The 18623-nt window shown below is 47.2% G+C and overlaps 1 protein-coding gene across 6 annotated transcripts in view; it reads right to left on the reverse strand.

Moving 5' to 3' along the window:
• ST3GAL6 (ST3 beta-galactoside alpha-2,3-sialyltransferase 6) overlaps positions 1-16339 on the reverse strand; it is a 53444-nt gene extending 37105 nt beyond the window's left edge. The window contains exons 1-2 of one of the 6 annotated variants that reach the window (XM_075436292.1): positions 8343-8443; positions 8096-8193 (exon numbers count right to left, since the gene is read on the reverse strand). The gene's annotated coding sequence lies outside the window, so the exon portion shown is untranslated. Of the gene's footprint in view, positions 1-7065; positions 7144-7566; positions 7620-8095; positions 8239-8342; positions 8444-16045 lie in introns of those variants that run through there. The other 5 variants (XM_075436284.1, XM_075436250.1, XM_075436268.1 and 2 more) reach the window with 5 other exon arrangements.
• Between the last annotated feature and the right edge of the window lie 2284 nt (positions 16340-18623).

The raw sequence follows: 18623 nt of genomic DNA on the forward strand, positions 1-18623 counted from the left end.
GTTTCCTTAGACAAAGCTGAAATCTAATTCACAATAAAAACCCAGGAGAAAGGAGCAGGCCAAAAGACATAAAACCAGAACTAGAATTCTTCACGGAGCAACTGTTAGCTGTTGTAAGTGAACTCAGCTCCTTATGGAAAAGTTTGCACAAGTTCATTTACATATTTCTGTGTATAGAGAGCTATAACATGACACTACAACAGCCTGTATTGCAGTGCTAACTTTTAGGGGTTATTCATCCTGTAGTGGAGTTCGTAGCCCTGAATTATGCACCTTAGTTTCCTTACCCATACACGAGGAAAGGTAATTATCTCCAATGGTAATCTCCAACTGCCATCTGTCTGGAAGGAGAGCTGCCTAAATTAGTCAGTAGGGAATGCTGGGAAAGCTTATATGCTTTTCTCAGTGCTACACAGAGATGTCCATTCAAGATTTTCAGACCTCAGTCCTCGACGAAGGTTAAACACAACCTACTTCCTCCCCAAAACGGAAAACTGATGTGTCACTGTTGGGGGAGGGTTTGTTTTTTTGAAAAGGACAGTCTGAGCGGAGCCAAAGGTGCATTTCACCCTACCCCATGCATCCTCTTCGATGGTCCCACAGCCCCCTGGCTGGGGTTGCCCGGCTGAGAGCGTGCGGGCAGCCTCCCCACAGGGAGGAAGGCCACCGACAGGCTGCCCAGTCCCTGCTGCAGTGATGGCTTCACATACTACCTTCTGTTAGCCATCATCAGCTCCCTCCACCATTTTTACTTGTTACTTTAAGCCAAGTCGGGTTTGCTGTAGGTGAAACAGTGTCTACTTTTGCTGTTCGATTCTGTTTCAACAGTCCTTAAATGCTACTGCAAAATGAACAGGAGTTCCTTCAGGACTGTAGTATTTTTAAACAATTAGCTGTCCTCCCCTACCTGGTCATTGCAGAAGGTCAGGTTTGCCTGGAGCTGTATGTTCATGTATCTCTTCTGAAGATAAAAGAGTAGTGGGTAAGCCCTAAGACAACATGGGGCTTTACCCTCCCATGAGTCACAGCGGGGTGACTGACTTCTTTCGTGGCACCCATCAGCTCTGCCATAACCAAGCTGGCCCACGCTGCAGCAGGGGTGAAACACCAAGTCTGGTATTTGCTTCAGGATAAAACTGGCAGTCCTCTAGAGCAAGATACACTGTAAGTGGGACCTGCTACGTTGCCTGCTGACATCTTTTCCTTGCTACCCTGACCACACCAAATCCAGCTCAGCCTCCAGCATCACCATTTCCTATCAGAATGCTATTCGTGCCCCAGATGATGCAGAACTCCATTAGAGCATGAAATGCAGTACAGTAAAAGGCTTTTTGTTCTGCTATAGCGCATGTGTTCATAGCATGAAATGAGATTTACGCAGTCATACCCTGTATGCATGCGTGCAAGCATTTTCCTTCCTTCCCTCCGGAATTTCAGCCAAATTTGACAGGAGATTAGAAGCTTAATGTGTTCCTCCGTCAGTTTTGCAAAAATAAACAGGCAGTTAGGCAGAACAAAGAAACCCTGTAAGCTCATCTTTCACTAGAGATCAGAAAGTCTACACACAGCAAGACATCAGAAACTTGGTTTAATTATACCTGCTTGTCACAGAATTGTGTGGCAGAGATATTGTAAGAGCCTCTGGCCATTAAAAAAGTGCTAAAATTTTGAAAAGCCTTGCACAAACATATAAGCATTCAAATTTCCCAAAACAGTTGCCTGAAGTTAAACATTTTAAATATCCTTTTCAGTCATTTAATAGATAAAGTGTTAGCTGACTTCAGCCACCCAGCTTCAAAAAAAGTCACTCTGACACCAGACAGTATTTATTACAGGAAACACTCTCTGTGAAATCTGACAAATGAGATGCGTATTCTATTGCACTTCACCGTTCTTTCCAAAAAGCTCTGAAGAACATTCTCAATTTAGAATAGAAATCTTTAAACTAACACAACACCTAAGGTTTGAGGCTAAACCATCTAAGAACCCATGTCCCAAGTTGAAAACAAATTACGGCATGCCATTAGCACAGAAGAAAGAAAGAATGAAAATAGCTATTCCATTCAAGTTGCTCCAGTGCGAATGCAGTAACAGTATTGCCTTAACATGCTTTGCAAGAAAAGGCAGTCAATCTTGAGAAAGTGTACAAATGGTATTTACACTGACCAGTATTTTAACCATCTGGCTACTCAAAACCCAGTTTACACACCTGGCCTGTGCTCCACCGCACGAGGCGAGCAACACAGGCACAAGAAACACTCTGCTCTGTCAGACCAACATCCACCTAGCCCACCAGTCTGCTCCAACAGTGACAGAGGGAGATGCTATTTAGGGACAACACATTGTGGACACTTTGTGGTCAGTTCCCTTGTCCACACATTCCCCTTGCAGCACCTACAATTGTTTAGTACAAGAGTTGGAGGATCAATTCCCTGCCTACTCCTTTTAGCATCCTTTTATAGACCTGCCAACATCTACAGGTGGGAACCAGGGCAGGAAAAGGACAGGAAACCCACCAGAGACCGAAGTAGTGCCGCTACATCAGAGCCACCAAACCACAGACAGCTTCACTACGGACACAGTTCTGAGGACTTCAACTTTTTGAGAACAGCGAATTAAAACTGCCACGGGTGGTTATAAAATTGAGGGGGAAAGGATAGCCTTATATAGCCTTCCAGACTCTCAGCTGAGGCAAGTAACAGTCATCCTGTCTCATTAAATATTGCAAAACATTTAGGCAAACAGAGCTAGCTGTAGTTTTCCCTCAACTGTGTCCAGCAAAAAACAGACTCTTCCCAGCCAACCGAATGAGAAGGCAGTAACTTGCCTACACAAGGGGCAGCACGATCAAGACTAGCTACCACATGCTAGCAAGCCTTGTACACATTCACCAATATGGACAAATCCTAACTTGCTCTGGTGCTTCATCAAGTGGGTTTAATATTATGGCTCCATTTAATCTTGTGCAAATGTGATATTCAAACAAACCTTACAGGGTATCTCCCATCTACACCACTAACCCTCCTCCTGGTCTCAATCCCACACATTGACATCAAACTACCTGAAGCACTGTGAAGATGGAGGTGATAATGTTTCCAGGGTGCTCAGACCTGACACTGGTGGAGCACGTAGACAGGCAGGTTCAAGAACTTCAAAGAAACAGGAAATACCTATTTTGACTGCCAAAAGATGAATAAGGTTGGCATTCAGCAACAGCTCTTAAGCAGCAAGCTTCCCCTCTCCTCTTTGCAGGGAGGAAAGCCCACAAGTTCCTTCCCTGCACTGTCCCTTGTGTTATGCTAGGATGTTTGTATGCTCCTCTCCCCAAACAGATCATTTCTCCCACACAGGTCATTGTGTAGCCAAAAAACTGTGTCAGCGCAACACACCTGCAAAAATTAGCTGCCCAGGAGGGAGCTACGCCAACCAACAACTGCACTGGAGAAAAGAAAAAAGGTAATGGCAAAAACACAGCTTCAATTCCTTTCTAATCCTGGGACAGGGATGACTCCTCCCACATGCAGTATTATTTGCATTTTATACACACACACATTTTGTATTGACTATTAAAAGGTCATTACATATGCATATTTCCACTGCCTGCCTCTGCTAAGTATCCGGGTAAGCCAACGGTGCACCCTTCACATTGTTCTCATTTCACTGCTGGCCACAGGACTCTGAAGAGCAGTAATGAAAGAAAGCAGCAGCTGGTCATTGCTGCGCTGCAGAAGGGTCAGTCTGCAGATCTAGTCTAACAAAGAGCTTTTCTGAGCAGCTGATCCTTATTTTAGTGTTTCCGACCTGTGCTCAGAAGGGCTAGGAACTGTTCTTTTAAAAGTGAGTTGAAGAGTCTGTGGAAATCTAAGACTACTGGCCACCCACCTAACAACCAGTTTCCTACTGGCTAGCAGACAAAAGGAATGCAATATTCCTGCTAGGGGAATGGAAACTTGCACTGTAAATCAACAGATGTTAACAAGACCTTCAATGATTAAGTCTGAACTTCATTTCATTCCTGTCTGCTCTTAAAACCAGTTTGTTGATTACTCGATTCCTGCCCTCCTAGCAAGAAGCAGGATCAGCTTTGTGGCTCCTCAAGTTTTCCAGCCTTCCCTTCCCAGCCAGGGCAAGCAGAGGGGCTATTCAAGTTTTCGCCTTGCTCCTCCTGGCTCCCCACGAAGCCTAGAATGTAAAGAAGAGCTCTAGCATAATGTACTCCAGCTTTACAGCTGCTGCCAGGGCTGGGAGCAAAGGCAATGCTGAACAGTTACATGCAAACTTTGGGTAGTACCTGGGGGACACTTCAATTTTGCTTACTCTGGGGCAGTGCTGTAAAGGGTGTATCTTGAGCTATCAAGGCTTCACTTCTGCCTTGTAGACCACAGAACGACTGACTGAACACTAGAGAGCCACCCCATCCAAAAAAAAACCAAAACGTCAAAAGAAGTCTTACTTTAATTTCCCTTGAAGACTATGAACAGGTACAGGAGCAGTCATACGTAACAGAGCAAAAATGGAAGTAGAATAAACTGGATTAATGGGGAAGTCCAGTAGTTTCTTTATTCTGCTGCAAAGCTCTTTGTCCTTTGAGTAAGTAGATGGTAGAAAATAGAAACTAAAAAAGCCTGTATACTCAGTTACCCCATAAATTAACTTCCCAACATTATTTACTTCTCTATAAGGCTAGAGAATTTGCTGGACAGATTATTCAAAGAAGTGACAAATGAGTTGTCATAAGCTTGATAATTAAACTCCTCTCAAATGCACAGCACACATTTCAACCGATTTACCTAAAACAGTGCAAGCATCTGTAAGGAAAGCTGTCTGTAAAAAGAGATATTTCAAGTAATCTTGAGCTCACTCCTAAAAATGCACTTAACTAGGGAGTTACAGCCGCGTATCTCGCATAAAAACAGTAAGAAAAACCTTTCATGCTTGTAAGTAAAATGACCCTAATGTTAAGGTACAAAGAAAAACAAACCAAGATCCTGTGCTACAGCTCAAGCTATACTGTAGAGGAAGAAAACAAGAGCCTCTCCCTTTGAATCAATGGTGTGGACTACCTCGTGGAGGCTCACAATGGTCTTGCAAGTTCTATCTCCAAATGACCCATCTGACGGCATCCTCTTTCAGGCCAAAATACTTGAACCAACCCCTCCAGCAGCATACGAAGGAACACGCAAGAAGCGGAAAACCACCGATCAGCCAAACCAGGTTTATGAGAACTTTCCCGAGCCTGTCTCAGGAGGATAGATCAAACCTTTACTGCAAGGCACCAATCATGGTGTGCCCAGAAACCAACAGCAAAAGCAAGCCCGGGATAAAAGTGTTAATGGCACGAAGAAGCTATCATAAGCAAGACTATTGCCACTCCCTGCCACCTTCTATCCAAAAATGATCACACAGGGAAGAAAGCAATCATGCAAAATCCTCCAAAACTGTCTCTGCCTGTAAGCTTTCAAAGGTCTGAGGATGTGGTGAAGAAGCATCTCAAGCGCTTGCCACTGTGAATGAGAGCCGTCACCACGTGGGCTCCTGTATTTCCCTCCTCAGTGAGGCATACTTGTGTAATCACCAAAGTCATTATTTAGCAGTGCACACAGTGCATATCAAAATAATGTCTCGCCAATCACCCTCTCTAGCCAAAACACCACAACTCACCTATTTCCCCACTTCTTTATGACTTAGGACTCAGGCACTTGCGATCCTCCTGCCAGCTTTCAGGTTTTGCTGTCCTGCCTACACCCTCTGCAGCTGCTCCCACGGACACTTCTCCGTTGGGCAATTGCTTCCACAGGGAAGCTTTCCTCCTGGTTTTGAACAGAGGGGTATTTGACACAGGGAATCTCACGAGCCTTGGGATGAGGTCTCCTACAGCCAGGAAGATCCTCGAGGAGGCCATGGGACTTCTCCACCTTTAATACTGCTGCTTTAATAAACAGCCATAAGCTTAAAAAGTAACTTAATTGACTGTTTCAGTTCAGCAGAGACACACACACACTAAAGCAGCAGGTACTGCATCAAGCTGGAAACATCCATAGATTTATTGCAGGTAGGTGGGAAGAAAAACAAGCATATGGGTGGTTCAATCCTACATATGGAAGGAAAGTTATTTTAGTTTCATAAATATCACTTCTGTGAACTAACAAGATGGGAATATTTCCTGTTCAGAAATGCATAGGTAGGAAACCTTGCTCCACACACATTTCCTTTTAGCCCTCCCTGAATTTAAGTTTAGGAGTGACCAGTCTAGCACCATGGCATTCTCCACAAAAGAAGTTACATATTTTTATGTATAACATTTTTACACAGTTCAGCTGTGATAGAATTGTCAGGTTAAAATAAGAAATCTCATCCCATCGCAAAATTTGTCCTTCCTAAACAGTTTTACAGCCATGCTGTATGTAAGAATAGCTCGGCATGAAGTGGGTGGAGAGACAAAAACTGAAGAAAACTGAACAAAAAGTTTCAGTTGGGTAACAGGAGCGCAACAGCCACAAATCCCAACAGATCAGCTGTTCGTCTCACTGTAAGTTTTAATTTGAGAAAGGACAGCAGGACGGATCCCACAGCCTGCAATAACTAAAATAGAAACACCACCCCCACTGCCGAATAATCATCTCAAGACTTCAAAATAAAAAAAGCAGAGAACATAAAACTTACAGGGTTTGTTTCTTCCCTAAACTACAAGTTTAAAATTCGCACAGCTGAAGGCAGAGCCTACCCACAGAGCCGCTGGCCCCCCCCCCAGGCCTGCGGCATTTCCACCGGGCAGTCCCTGCCTTGCGGTACCGCCGCTAACAGCAGCCCTTTATCGGAACCCGCCTGACCGGCAGCCATGGCAACACGCTGGGATTACCAGACCCAAGCGGCTTAGCAGAAGCCATGAGTCTCCCCTCAGAAGTTTTATTTACGGACCGCTGCCGCCCGCCGCTAGCTCTGCCAAGGAGCTCCCCCGGCGCGGGGCTGTCCTGCTCGCACGGGCCCGCTTTCCCCCCTGCCCTGCCCGGCCCGGCCCCGCAGCCCCCCCCCCCGCCCCTCCCGGCAGGGCCCGCCGCCACTCACCGCCCGCGGGGGCCCCGAAGCGGCGGCGGGGCGGCTCTCGGCGGCGGCATGCGGCCCGGGGGCGGCTGACTGCCGGGCTGGGGCCGGCCCCGGCTCCGCCTGCGCCCCGGCCCGGGGCTGCTCCAGGAGGCCAGGGAGAGGCGAGCGGCTCCCCCGCCCCGCGGCCGGCAGGGGCCGCCGGGGGAACGGGGACGGCCCCTTCCTTCCTTCCTTCCTTCCCTCGCCCCCACCGCCGGAGCCCCTGGGCCGCCTACCTGGCCGGGCAGCGGCCCCCGGCAGCCCGCCGGGCCCCCCGCGGCGGGGAGGCGGTCGGAGACAGGCCCCGCTCCCCGTGCTGCCCCCGCCGCCCGCCGGGGGCCCCTTCTCCGGCCGGGGGCCACAGCCGGCCCCATACGCGGCCCCGGGCAGCGCCTGGCCCGGCCGCTCCCCCGGCACCGGCCGCCTGTGCGCGGCACCCAAACGCCGCCCGGGAGCTTCAGCTCCTGCCAGGCTCATCCTCACCGGTAACCGGGTCCCCGCTACACCGCGACGCTGATGATTTTTTAGCGGGAAGCTGCCAGGAAACTCCGGGAAAGGTCTGGGGGACATCTCCTATCACCAGCTCTCAGGCCGATTCAGACTGCATTCTCCACAAAGGGGGCTCGCAGCGGCCGGCTCCGTCCCTCCTGGCAGCTCCATCAATTCCTTGAGGGCTTTCACCCAGGAACACGCCGATGTGTCGGAACAGCCAGCTCTGCCTTCCACCACGCGGCAATTTACACTGAGTAGCAACGCTGCTGGCAGCTGCTGCCACCAGGACTTACCCGAAGCAGGGTTTAGAAGTGCTGAAAGCAGCACGCACAGGCTCTACGCGAAGTTGGCCGGAGGCCTTCCCGTCTGAAACAACGCCAGGGAGCGGTGGGGGGAAGCCGCCCCACGGCAGCCACGCCGGCCGTCCCGGGAGCGGGCAGCCCCGGCCTGCCCAGCCACCGCATCCTCGCAGCCCACGCAGCGCGGAGCTGCGCTTCATAGAGCGGGGATATCCACTTACCCGCTCTCTGCAGCGCAGTTAAAGTATCTTTAGTCTTTAAATCAGCCGACGGACGAGGACAGGACCCGCCGCTGCGGGCAGCCGCTCGGCTCCGGTGCCTGCGGTAAGGACGAAGGGGAGAGCTTCTGTCAGCCGAGCCCCGTCTGCAAGGGAAAGCGGAGAGGTGCCGAGGCAGAGACGTTGGCTCGCTTCTGCCGAAGTTCCTCCAGGCTTACACCGAAGCCTTCCAAGGGGAGGGGACACTCACGGGAAGACAGCTAAAGCGCGGCTCTGTGTGTGTCCCCCCCGCGCCCCCCAGCAACGAGCGTATCCTCTCTGACTGACTTCCAGCTGGAGCCGCAGCCACTGTTACTGTTCTTCCTCCTCCTCCTCCTCCTGCCGAGGACCGGAGCCTTCCCCCTGGGCGCCCGCCCCGGCAGCCGGCGAGGTGGGCGGGGGGGGGCGGGGGAAGGCCCGCACAGCACAAGGCCACCCCGGGCGGCTTCCCCGCGTCTCCTCTGCCTCCAGCAATTAGCAGCTAACTAACAAACTGATTGCCCCCTGGGGCGGTGCGGGGGGAAGCCAAGCGAGCTGAAGGTCCCAGCACTTCTTCCAGGTGCGGGATTCTCCCTTCCCGCCGTCCCCGGTGGGAGCCGCTCCGGGGGGGCACCGCTCCCCTGGAGAGCTGCTGCCGGGGGCGCAGCGAAGCCTCAGCCCGCAGAACCAGCCCAGGAGAGAGTCCTGGGGCTCCTGGAAGACCTTCTTCCCTAACTACAGCACCCACCCGCGCGGGACCGGGCATTACTATCGGAAAAGAATGCTAATAAATAATTCTGCCAGTGATAAAGGGGATGAAAAAATCAGTTTGTCCAGAATCGTGTGCTACATCAGCGATGTGTTTTGCTCGGAGGAGTCTGTCATGCTAGAAGAAATACGAGGGGTTGTTAATAATTTAATTGCACTCTCCTGTTTCAAACGTTATGATCCTGACCACTTCTAATCCGAAGCTTTTCTGTATGATGCTTCAGGGAGCTCGCAGCATGTGCTTAGCATTGTATCAGAACAAGATGCTTCCTCTACTGGAAGAGCAGCTCCTGGGTTTTTTGGTGACTGTCACTGGGAATGACCAGAGGTGGAGTCTGTTCCCAGCAGCAGTTTTGTACAGCCTATATATACATGTAATAAAAATATCAGATTAAAAGCAAGGAAATTTGTCTATTATTTGTCTATAACATCTATTGTTAAGGGACTACCCCACTCCGTAGCCTGCTGAGATGGCTTTCAGTGTGTTCTGGGATGGGAACCAAAGTTCAGTCCTCTGTAATTTGCCTTGCCTTGAGCTGAAAATACCTTCGCCCTTTTGCCCCTTCTCCCATGACGTTCCTCAGGCCTTCACTCTTCACATCCTGGCCTTTACAAAACCTAGCTGCTTCAAAGTACATAGCTAAATCATCTGCCTTCTAAAATTAGTCTACTGAACTCCAGTATATCTTTTTCTTATTAGCTTGTATCTCTTCTGTCCTTACCTTTTGATTCACCTAAGTGAAAATCAATTAAAAAAATCATTAAAGTTGCACAATGAAGCAGTCAGAAGTTGGGAAATACCAGAAGATGGGTTATGCGACTTCAGTCCCCTTGCTTATACATTTCATGACAGTCTTAAATTATGTAGTCCAGTATTATTTTGTTCTGGCCCTGCTTTATTTTGCAAGGCCTCGCCTTTATTTAGGCTACAGGATGGACTTAGTCTCAGGATGTGCCAGATTTTTGCAGAACAAGATGCTGGGACTATTCACCACAGAGGCGCGTAGCAAACCTTGAGGAAATGGATGCTCTTCCTGCCTCTGTTCCGGACAGGATGCATGTGCTGCAGCTGCATCTTTTCTGCATGAGTTCATGGGCGCCAGCTAATTTCGCCCTAGCTAACCTGGGTATTGGTAACAGCCTAGCATGGATCTCTGGGCAGGCTGAAGAGCATAGCGATACAGAACACGAAGGTCCTGCTAGCAGGGCTGAGGCACAGGCTCAGAGAGGCCAAATCAAGCTACCAACGCGCCTCGGAAGCTAGTTAGACGTGTGCGATGTTCCTATGGTGGTACTATGTGATGACTTAGAAGAAGTAATTTGATTTCACAGCTGGCTGTAAGTTACGTGCCTGTCAATTTTCTGGGAGTCTTGCACAAGGCATCTAGCTCTAGGAAGAGCTAAGCATTCTCACTTGCAGCCAAAGTCCATAGGAGTTGTAGCGCTGTGAACAGAGGACCCGTTGCTCACAGTTTTATTCCCTTGCATTAAAGGCAGCAGGTGTGAGAAATACAAAGAATTGTATCTAAGACACCTGAATACATCTCTATCTGTCATAAACTTCAAAATCCCAAATTCTAACTACATGGGTCAAGTAATGTAAAAATCTAAGTTGTAATAATGTAATTTCACTTCAGTTTCTTCTGGCAACTGTAGCTGTCCAAGACCAGCAACAGAAGGAGAGCTCATGTTTGTTGGCATCTATGTATATCAAACTAAATTCAAGGATTCAAATGGCAATTTGCACACTTAATATAGTGCAAAAAAGTTTCATTCCTAGGTGTTTTCAAAACTGCATAAGCAAGAAGTTAATAACTAATCTGCAACACCAGTGAATTTATTTGGCAGAAAGTTAAGGAATGACATCTCTGGGATATAGTCTACTGCACACAAATGGTATCAGCAATGATTTGACAACAATGAGCAGCCTTCAGAATGCTTTGGAAAAGGATGACTAGCAGGAAGTCAAACAAAAAGTCAACAGATTTCTTTTGCTATTTCAGTTCAAAATCAACTCTCCCAAGACACAAACCTCTCCCCAAATCAAACATAAAAGCCACAGAAACCTTTAAATGCAAAGCAATAACTAAAATAAATCAAAATAAAATGGAGTCATATTTTAGTTCCAGGAGAAACTATGTACATCCTGAGTTGCTACTGAACTAAGAAAATATTGCAGCCAGACTCTACCCCAGCTTGCAAAACCAGAGAAAAACAAAGTGAAAAATTACAGGAAATGGAAGGAAAAACTGTTGAACATGGGAAAAGCAAAACTGTGGAGAACAGAATGGAAAGTTGCAGCATCACATAGGTGATTTCCTCCCTGACAATCCAACAAGCAAGATGACTGATCAGGCTCTGCGTATGCAATTCACCATGCAGTCTATCATACACCCCTGGTCCTAGAATTAAAATGCAATAGAACTGTCCCCCCTTCTTTTAAGTAAGTATTTACCTACTTTAGGAGATGAATGCATTTATAGAAATACAGACTGTGAAAGCATCCCTTCTCTGCTCATTTTCCAGCTTTACTACCTGCTACCAGAGTCTGATCATAGCCCTCTTCATGTCGCGACACAAGAACAGCCCCAAGTCCCACACATGTCTAAATTCTGCTACTGAGCTTCAAAACCCGTCTCAGCACAACTCTGTTTCATAGAGTTTCTCTCAGTCCCCTTGCCCCAGATGCTAGGGGGACTGCTCTCCACTGCACTGACCGCTCAAGCTGTAGTAAGCACCAGTCCTCACGTAGCTTGTTTAGCCACCGATTTGTGGTTGCATGATATTTCCTCCAGAGACTCTTTGCCAGGAGCCAACTTGCTAAAGCCTGTCCCAGGAGCTCTGAAAAATCTGGTTAGTTGCTGTAGGACATCTCATCCGAACCCACAGCATTTGTCATGAGTTTGCAGCATGCAACCCCCACCTAGTTCGAGGTCGCTTTTTCAAGATTTGGTCAACCAAAGAGCTACATTAGGCTGTGACTGCTCTCGTGGTCCCTAGGGACTGCTTTTTCTGAGAAGGGCAGAGTGCTTTCTCCTGCCCTGGGCTGTGCCGTGCTCCTGTACTCTATCTGAGACAGAGGACACAAGCAAACAAAACATATGATGGCAAGAACCCCCATGGACGTAACCCAGGCAGGCTGAGACAGCCCCCCTGCCAGCCAATTCAGCGCAATCTGAAGTAGTGAGCACATTAAGAAGCACCATTTCCCAACCAAAATGAAGCCCTCAGGGCATGTATCTACACATAAGAGCATCTGGAAACGCATAAAGAAATACATTATCCAACAGGCACTAACCATTCTCGTGATTCACTAGGCATGTGCAGAGGAAGAAATAGGTCAAAACACACCCACTTGCAGAGCACTGTGAGCAAAACAGCAGGAAGGAAAAGGGGAAAGGGTTTGCAAAATTATGGGAAATGTGTACTGAGCAGCTAGCGGTTTTCACTGGGTGAAGAGCAACATTAAATTGCAGATTCCTCCCCTCCATTTGTTGCCTTGTTTCCGTTAAACTACGCTGTCTTGTGGACCTCAAGGTAAGTTTCTCACTTGTCCCCCCCATGCTTCCAATCAATGCCAGTATACCGGCATGCCTCCACCCCTGCGCGTGTCCAAGGGTAACCCAAACCAAACCTTCACAGCACTAAAAGCAGCCCTTCCCTCAGGGAAAGATGACAAGAGCTGGTGCTTGCTGCTCCGGCAGCAGACAAACCTCTCAAGATCCAGCTCTCCTACCCATCTGATGGGGACATGGTGGTCATCTTCCCAGCCTGTAGCTGATGGGCACATAACAGACTGCTGTCCGCAGAGGATGCCGGCTATGGCATCTGGCACGGGGCAAGACTGGGAGACGGAGAGGTGAGGTGGTGCACAGGAGGAAGTAAACAGCTTGAGAGAGAGGGGTGGCGGGAGACCTTCGTTTGCAGTCTGCTGCTAGGTCACAGCCCCGGTGCTAAATGCAGACAGGCTCTGACCACAGAGGGAACAAGAAGTCCTTGAGCCCATGGCTCTGGGTCCCTACCCGCTCGGCCGACTGACATAAGCTGCTGTCCTTTTATGACAGCTCTGTCATTCCCATGGTACCGTGCCAGGACTCACTGCTCCCTACCTCCTTTCCAAGGAGAGGCCAGCATGTGAGATGCCTTTGCCGTTTTAAGCACAGCTTAATGCCCAGTTTCTTTCTCTGTGCATTTCATAAAAAAAGACCGCTGTGTTCTTCTCTCTGGCTCACCATTGCACAGCCTATCATTCTGGCCTCCCGACCCCCAGGAATCTGCCCTGTGTCCTGCTGGCTTCACATGTGCAGCAGAGTCATTATTACCAGTGCTAAGGCAGCTACTGCAGCTCTCAGATACATAATCTTTCAGCTTCAAACTTCTGGCCCGCTACTTCGGCCAGTTATTAACTGGCCTAGATTCCTTTACTGGTTTGCAGCAGCCAAAAATCTGGGAACAGGCGCACAGTTTTTTCCTCCAGGTACTCTTCAGATTGGGCCTGTGCTTGAAAATATGGTGCAGCCAGACAGGACACAAAATGGACTATAAAAGTGATACAAATAGCTATGATTAGACTCCAAGAAGAAGAGTGAGAAGGCTAAGTGAGCCACTGTAGCTCAGGAATGGTATGACAGAAGCCACTAGAAGCCTTGTCATACATGACCAGCAGGTTAATTTCAATGAGAGACAGACATGGGCTGAGAAAGAGTGCTTTGCATGTTTCTTATATTTAAGAGTTCGAGCTGCACTCAAAGGCTTGGATGTAGGTACAACATCTAGGAAAATTTTAAATGCATTTCTTCCCATGACTGACTTCTCCACTTGCAACTTCTGCCAGGTAATGACCATTGCTATGGGCCAAACGGTGACTTGCATCAGGTCAGAAGACGCCTGTAGGTACCCAGAGGAAATAGGGCTGTCGGCACAGGAGAGGGAATACTCCCTTCATGGCATTCCAGGCTGAACAGAGCAGCCCTAAGGCAGAAAAGGCTGGCGTGGTCTCTGCAACTTGGGAGAGCAATAACTCATGGACCAAACTTTTGGTTTTTTACTATTCCGCTCCTGTTCCAAATGGGAGCCAGACCTGACCCACATGAATATGATCAACAGGCCAATATCCAAGACATTTGTAATCTTAGTACAATTCTTCTTCTATTTTAGTGTTGAGCCATTTCATCCACACAACTGGAAAACATCAAGTGATCTTTGCAATTTATTAAAAAATAAGCCATCCATCATTTAAGTCATCATAATTTTATTAATCTTAAAATTCCCCATTGTACATGAACAGGAAGCTCCACTTCCAGCAGCCCAGACCACCTGCTCACAGCCTTTGTGTTTTGGGGGTGGTTGCTTTTGATTTGGACACCTCATTGAAACCTGGCCTTTCTTGTCATCAGCTAAAATACAATGGTGCAAGAAGAGGTCTGTCACTGAAATGTTATTATAGAAACACTAGTGGGAATTGTGCCAGGATCAACTTCAACTTCCCAGATACTATCTGGGAAACAAATGCTTCTAATAATAAACTTGGGCCCAGCTAGCCATGTGTACAATAGTGGCCAGATTTCTTCTCAGTAGTCATCGAGACAAAAAGAGACAATCCCAAATTAGTCAGTAATGAAGACACTCAGAAAAAGCTGGTCATACAAAACAGCATTGGGCTGCGTACTCAGCAACTGTTTCCATAGAACAGAATAACAAATAGAAGCAGGTTGGTAATTAAATTTTTCAGCTTTAGAAGGGTAAAATTTGTCAAACTGAGGAACCTCATTAGTGAATTTACCCAGATTCAAAAGCTGAAAGACTTGTATGTGGAGGGAGCTTTGAATATATCTAGATCAAAAGTATAGAAAACTATCCCAGGTACATATTCTAAGCAAGAGATAAATCTTCTTGGGAAGCACTCTAGGCCTGAATAAGTGAAAAAAACACTACAGAGGTTCTTAGCAGTCACAAATAGCAAACAGTGCTGGTCAGCAAAGATAGCTATGGTGTAAAGACAGACATGCATAGGATTACGACCAGATTTGTCAAAAGTCGAATGAGCTAGGACATGCAAAAGACAGTTGAAGAACAGATAAATCTTCAGCCATTCACAGAAAAGGAGAAGGTGCCTTAGGCAAGATACTATTTCTCTGCTAGAGGTAGGGAAGCACTGATGCAGGTATACAAAAACTCTGGTGTTTCCCCCAGAATACAGGATATGATTTGGGCACTCACACTTAAGAATAAAACTGTTCTGGAGAAGATAGAAAGCAGGGTTACACAGAGAATGGACCTCCTGTCTTGTGAGAGCAGCGAAACAATACTGGCACAAGAACAAAGCACTACAAACTGGCTGTGAATTTAACAAATTCCTTGCCATAGCAGAAGTCTGGAGACTTGGTGGTGCCCTTGCTCTCTTTTCTACTCCTCTGTCTACATGTCTACAACACATTATCCTTTGGCTCCTTGGCCTTTTCCTACAAGCCTGAAGTCTGTTGTAAAGCACCGGAAAGGACCTTTGGCACAACATAAATTGGTGGGGTATGAAGGAAATGTTTTATGCATATTTTTTGACAAGAAACTTGCGGTGCAAAGTTGCATGGCCATGCCTCAGACCTTCCAAGTCCCCAGTACTACAGCTCTTGTGGTGCAAAAATCTCTCCTCCTGCTCTTCACATCTGCTCCCACAAAGAACTCCACCTCATTAACATCACCCTCAGGTCTGGCAGCCATCACCTTTGGTCTTGCTAGAGAAAACCTTTACTCTTTCTTGGGAACTACCTGTATCCACCTTTTTTGGGAACTCCCTCTCCTGAAAGGCACAGGCATACCTCTAGCCTTTTCCCATTTTGTGGGATAAAGCCTACTTAAGCTTGCCAGCCAGGAATCAGATCCTGGGGCTAATCTTCTTTCTTGCACCTATAAAGACAGCTGCCCTTCTAGGTGCTTAAAATGCCCACACGCCTGTTACATGTACTTGCCTATGGTAGTGGGAGGACTGACTCTGATGATACCAGTGGTCTTTTCCATCCTGGTGAGCACTCATTAACAATGAGACTGGAAATAACAGGAAATCACAAGGACAGTAAGTGAGGTTTGGGTGATCCCCCTTGCAGCATAAGGCAGGGCAAGAAGCCCTGCTTGTTTCCTCTTGATTGGCATAAATAAGTCTGAAGCAGGTACCTGCACTCTTGGCAGATGGGACTCAGGATGCCTCTCCTCCTGTCTTTGCCTCCGTGGTATTCTTGTCCATGCTCTGGATTTGTGTAGGAAAAAGCAGGAAAATGATGGTGATCCACTTGAAATTAATGAAAACAAAACTTTTACAGCAGTTCAGTATAAAATAAAAAGGCGATGTCCTCAGTCCAAACTCTCGGTGGTGACTAGCCAAATGGTGCTGTAGAAGTAATTCAAACCAGCCTTTAGCTCAGCAGAGGAGTCTTGCCTGTTCTGTCAGCTCTCACTGGGTAAAGGCTAAAAGCACTGGCAGCAGCTTTTAGGCAGGTCAGACAGTCACTTCCCCCTGCGCTGACCTTGGCACAGGCTTGAACTACACTCTACCAATTACGCACTGCTGCAGACATATCTAACCTTGAACCTTCACCAAATGTGGGCTCTTCCGGCAGCAGAGGTGAATCCAGAACACTTGGAACTGGATTCAAATCTCCATGGAGCTACCAGTTTGGAAAGCACAACAATGGAATCAGAAGTCAACAGTCATCTCCTCCAACTAACAAGAGAGGTGCAGCGAGCAGCTCTCCTCCCCTGCAGCTGGCTCTGCAGGGAGCAGAGGGTCAGGTTACATCTGCAGTGCCTATTTTGGGAGCTATCTTAGAAGCAGCCTCACCAGCACGCACTTAGCATGACTCCGGCACAACGATGCCACTGAGGTTTCACAGTCACATTACAGAAATCATGATTTGCTACTTGGTTTTCTTTACCTGGAAGTGAGATTTAGAAAGCAGATACACTTATCTGCCTCAACATACTATTTAGGTGTACAGGTAAGTGGGTGAAAATTCATCAGTGTGAGATTTTCGCCACACAATGGGCATCATTTCAAGCCCTATGGTCTTTCACCTCTCTCCTTCCCTTAAAAGCATGAAACAGCTAAGTCAGAACACCTACAAACACACACAAAAAGGGTTTTTTGTAACTGGCCAGTGTTCATAGTGGCCTAGCTGAGAAGAGGCTGCAAACTCACAATTTCTCTTACAGAAGTATGATCAGAATTAAGTAACTTTCAGTTACGTTCCTCTCTCCCTGGCACAGCTGATGCTTGCATTGTTACTTGTGATTTTGAGCTGGTCGTTGAACTTGGTATGAGCATGTGGAAGTGTCTTATCTCCAGCAAGCACAAGCAAAGATCAACTGTCATTGCAACACAAGCAGTGAACCAGATGTTGCACTTCATTTATTCTTATATAAATCTAGATTGTATGTCACTGGAACAGCTTTTATCTAAATCAATACAGCTAAAAGCAGAATTCACCGCACTGCCTATTTTAACAAACATTTTCTGTTTTCTTTTCTCCCAAATATTCTCCTTCTTTTCCTTCTTTTCTATTTTAGTAATTGGGAAGCTCAGTTTTCCAAAAAGCCTTGTCACTTTCTTATGAATATAACTGAACCAGAGCCAATTCTTGCCCTGCAGGCATATAGGAAGAGGGACAAGCTAATTACAGAATTCAATTACCTGGGACAAACAGCCTCGCTTTGCCAGTTTAGCCAGCTATCCCATGAGCTAAAGCAATTTGAGTAACACAGTATATGGGATGGTCAGAAGTCTCTATTCAAATCAACTGTAATGTATATACACAGTATTTATTTCAAAATAATTCTATGTAAGGATTTCCCAATATAGTGCTTGGTAGGAGCTGCTAGCTAGTAGCCTTGTATCCTCGCAGCAAAGACAATCTTGATGGACTATTGCCTGTAAGTTTTGCTGAAACATATAGTTGGAGCTGAATTGAGAAACCAGAGGATGCTTTATGAAATGAACAGCTACTTTTAGATGACAGCAGGATTGATCTAAAATCAACAGTAGAGTCCACATCCTGCAGACAGACATGTTCTTGTAACTATTCTGATGTTATAGTGTCATGAACATGTAGAACAAACATGATGACTACTCCAATGCTACTATGCCACTGTTACTAACAAGCAATCATGAACAGTGATTTACAACAGAGAACAACAGAGAAACAACGATAGAGAGATTTAAGAGCAGAATCTGAAACATTGGTACTGCAAGTCAAAAGGTTCACTTCATTGGAAAGAAGGATCCTGGGACATTTCCAGCACAGGCAAATAGCATGGGACATGAGCAGGTGCTGTAGTTACATGCCCTTTACCTTTTAACAGATCTTTTACCCCCTCTTGGTAATGCAGGTTGGCGGGGACGAGATCGCAGAGAGAAGTCCCAAGGCCATCAAAAGGAACTTTAGGGCACTGGGGCGACTGGTTGAGGGATCAGGGGCGCAGGTGGTGTTTTCCTCCATCCCATCAGTGGCAGGGAACAGCACTGAAAGGGGCAGGAAAACTCACCTGGTTAACAGGTGGCTCAGGGACTGGTGCCATCAGTCAAATTTTGGCTTCTTTGATCATGGGGAGGTGTACAGAGCACCAGGCCTGCTGGCGACAGACGGAGTCCAGCTATCTCAAAAGGGAAAAAGGATTCTTGGCCACGAGCTGGCGGGGCTCATTGAGAGGGCTTTAAACTAGGTTCGAAGGGGGAAGGGGTCATCGCCCAGCTCACTAG

Source organism: Opisthocomus hoazin, chromosome 1 (assembly GCF_030867145.1).
Source record: "Opisthocomus hoazin isolate bOpiHoa1 chromosome 1, bOpiHoa1.hap1, whole genome shotgun sequence".
Taxonomy (NCBI): Eukaryota; Metazoa; Chordata; class Aves; order Opisthocomiformes; family Opisthocomidae; genus Opisthocomus; species Opisthocomus hoazin.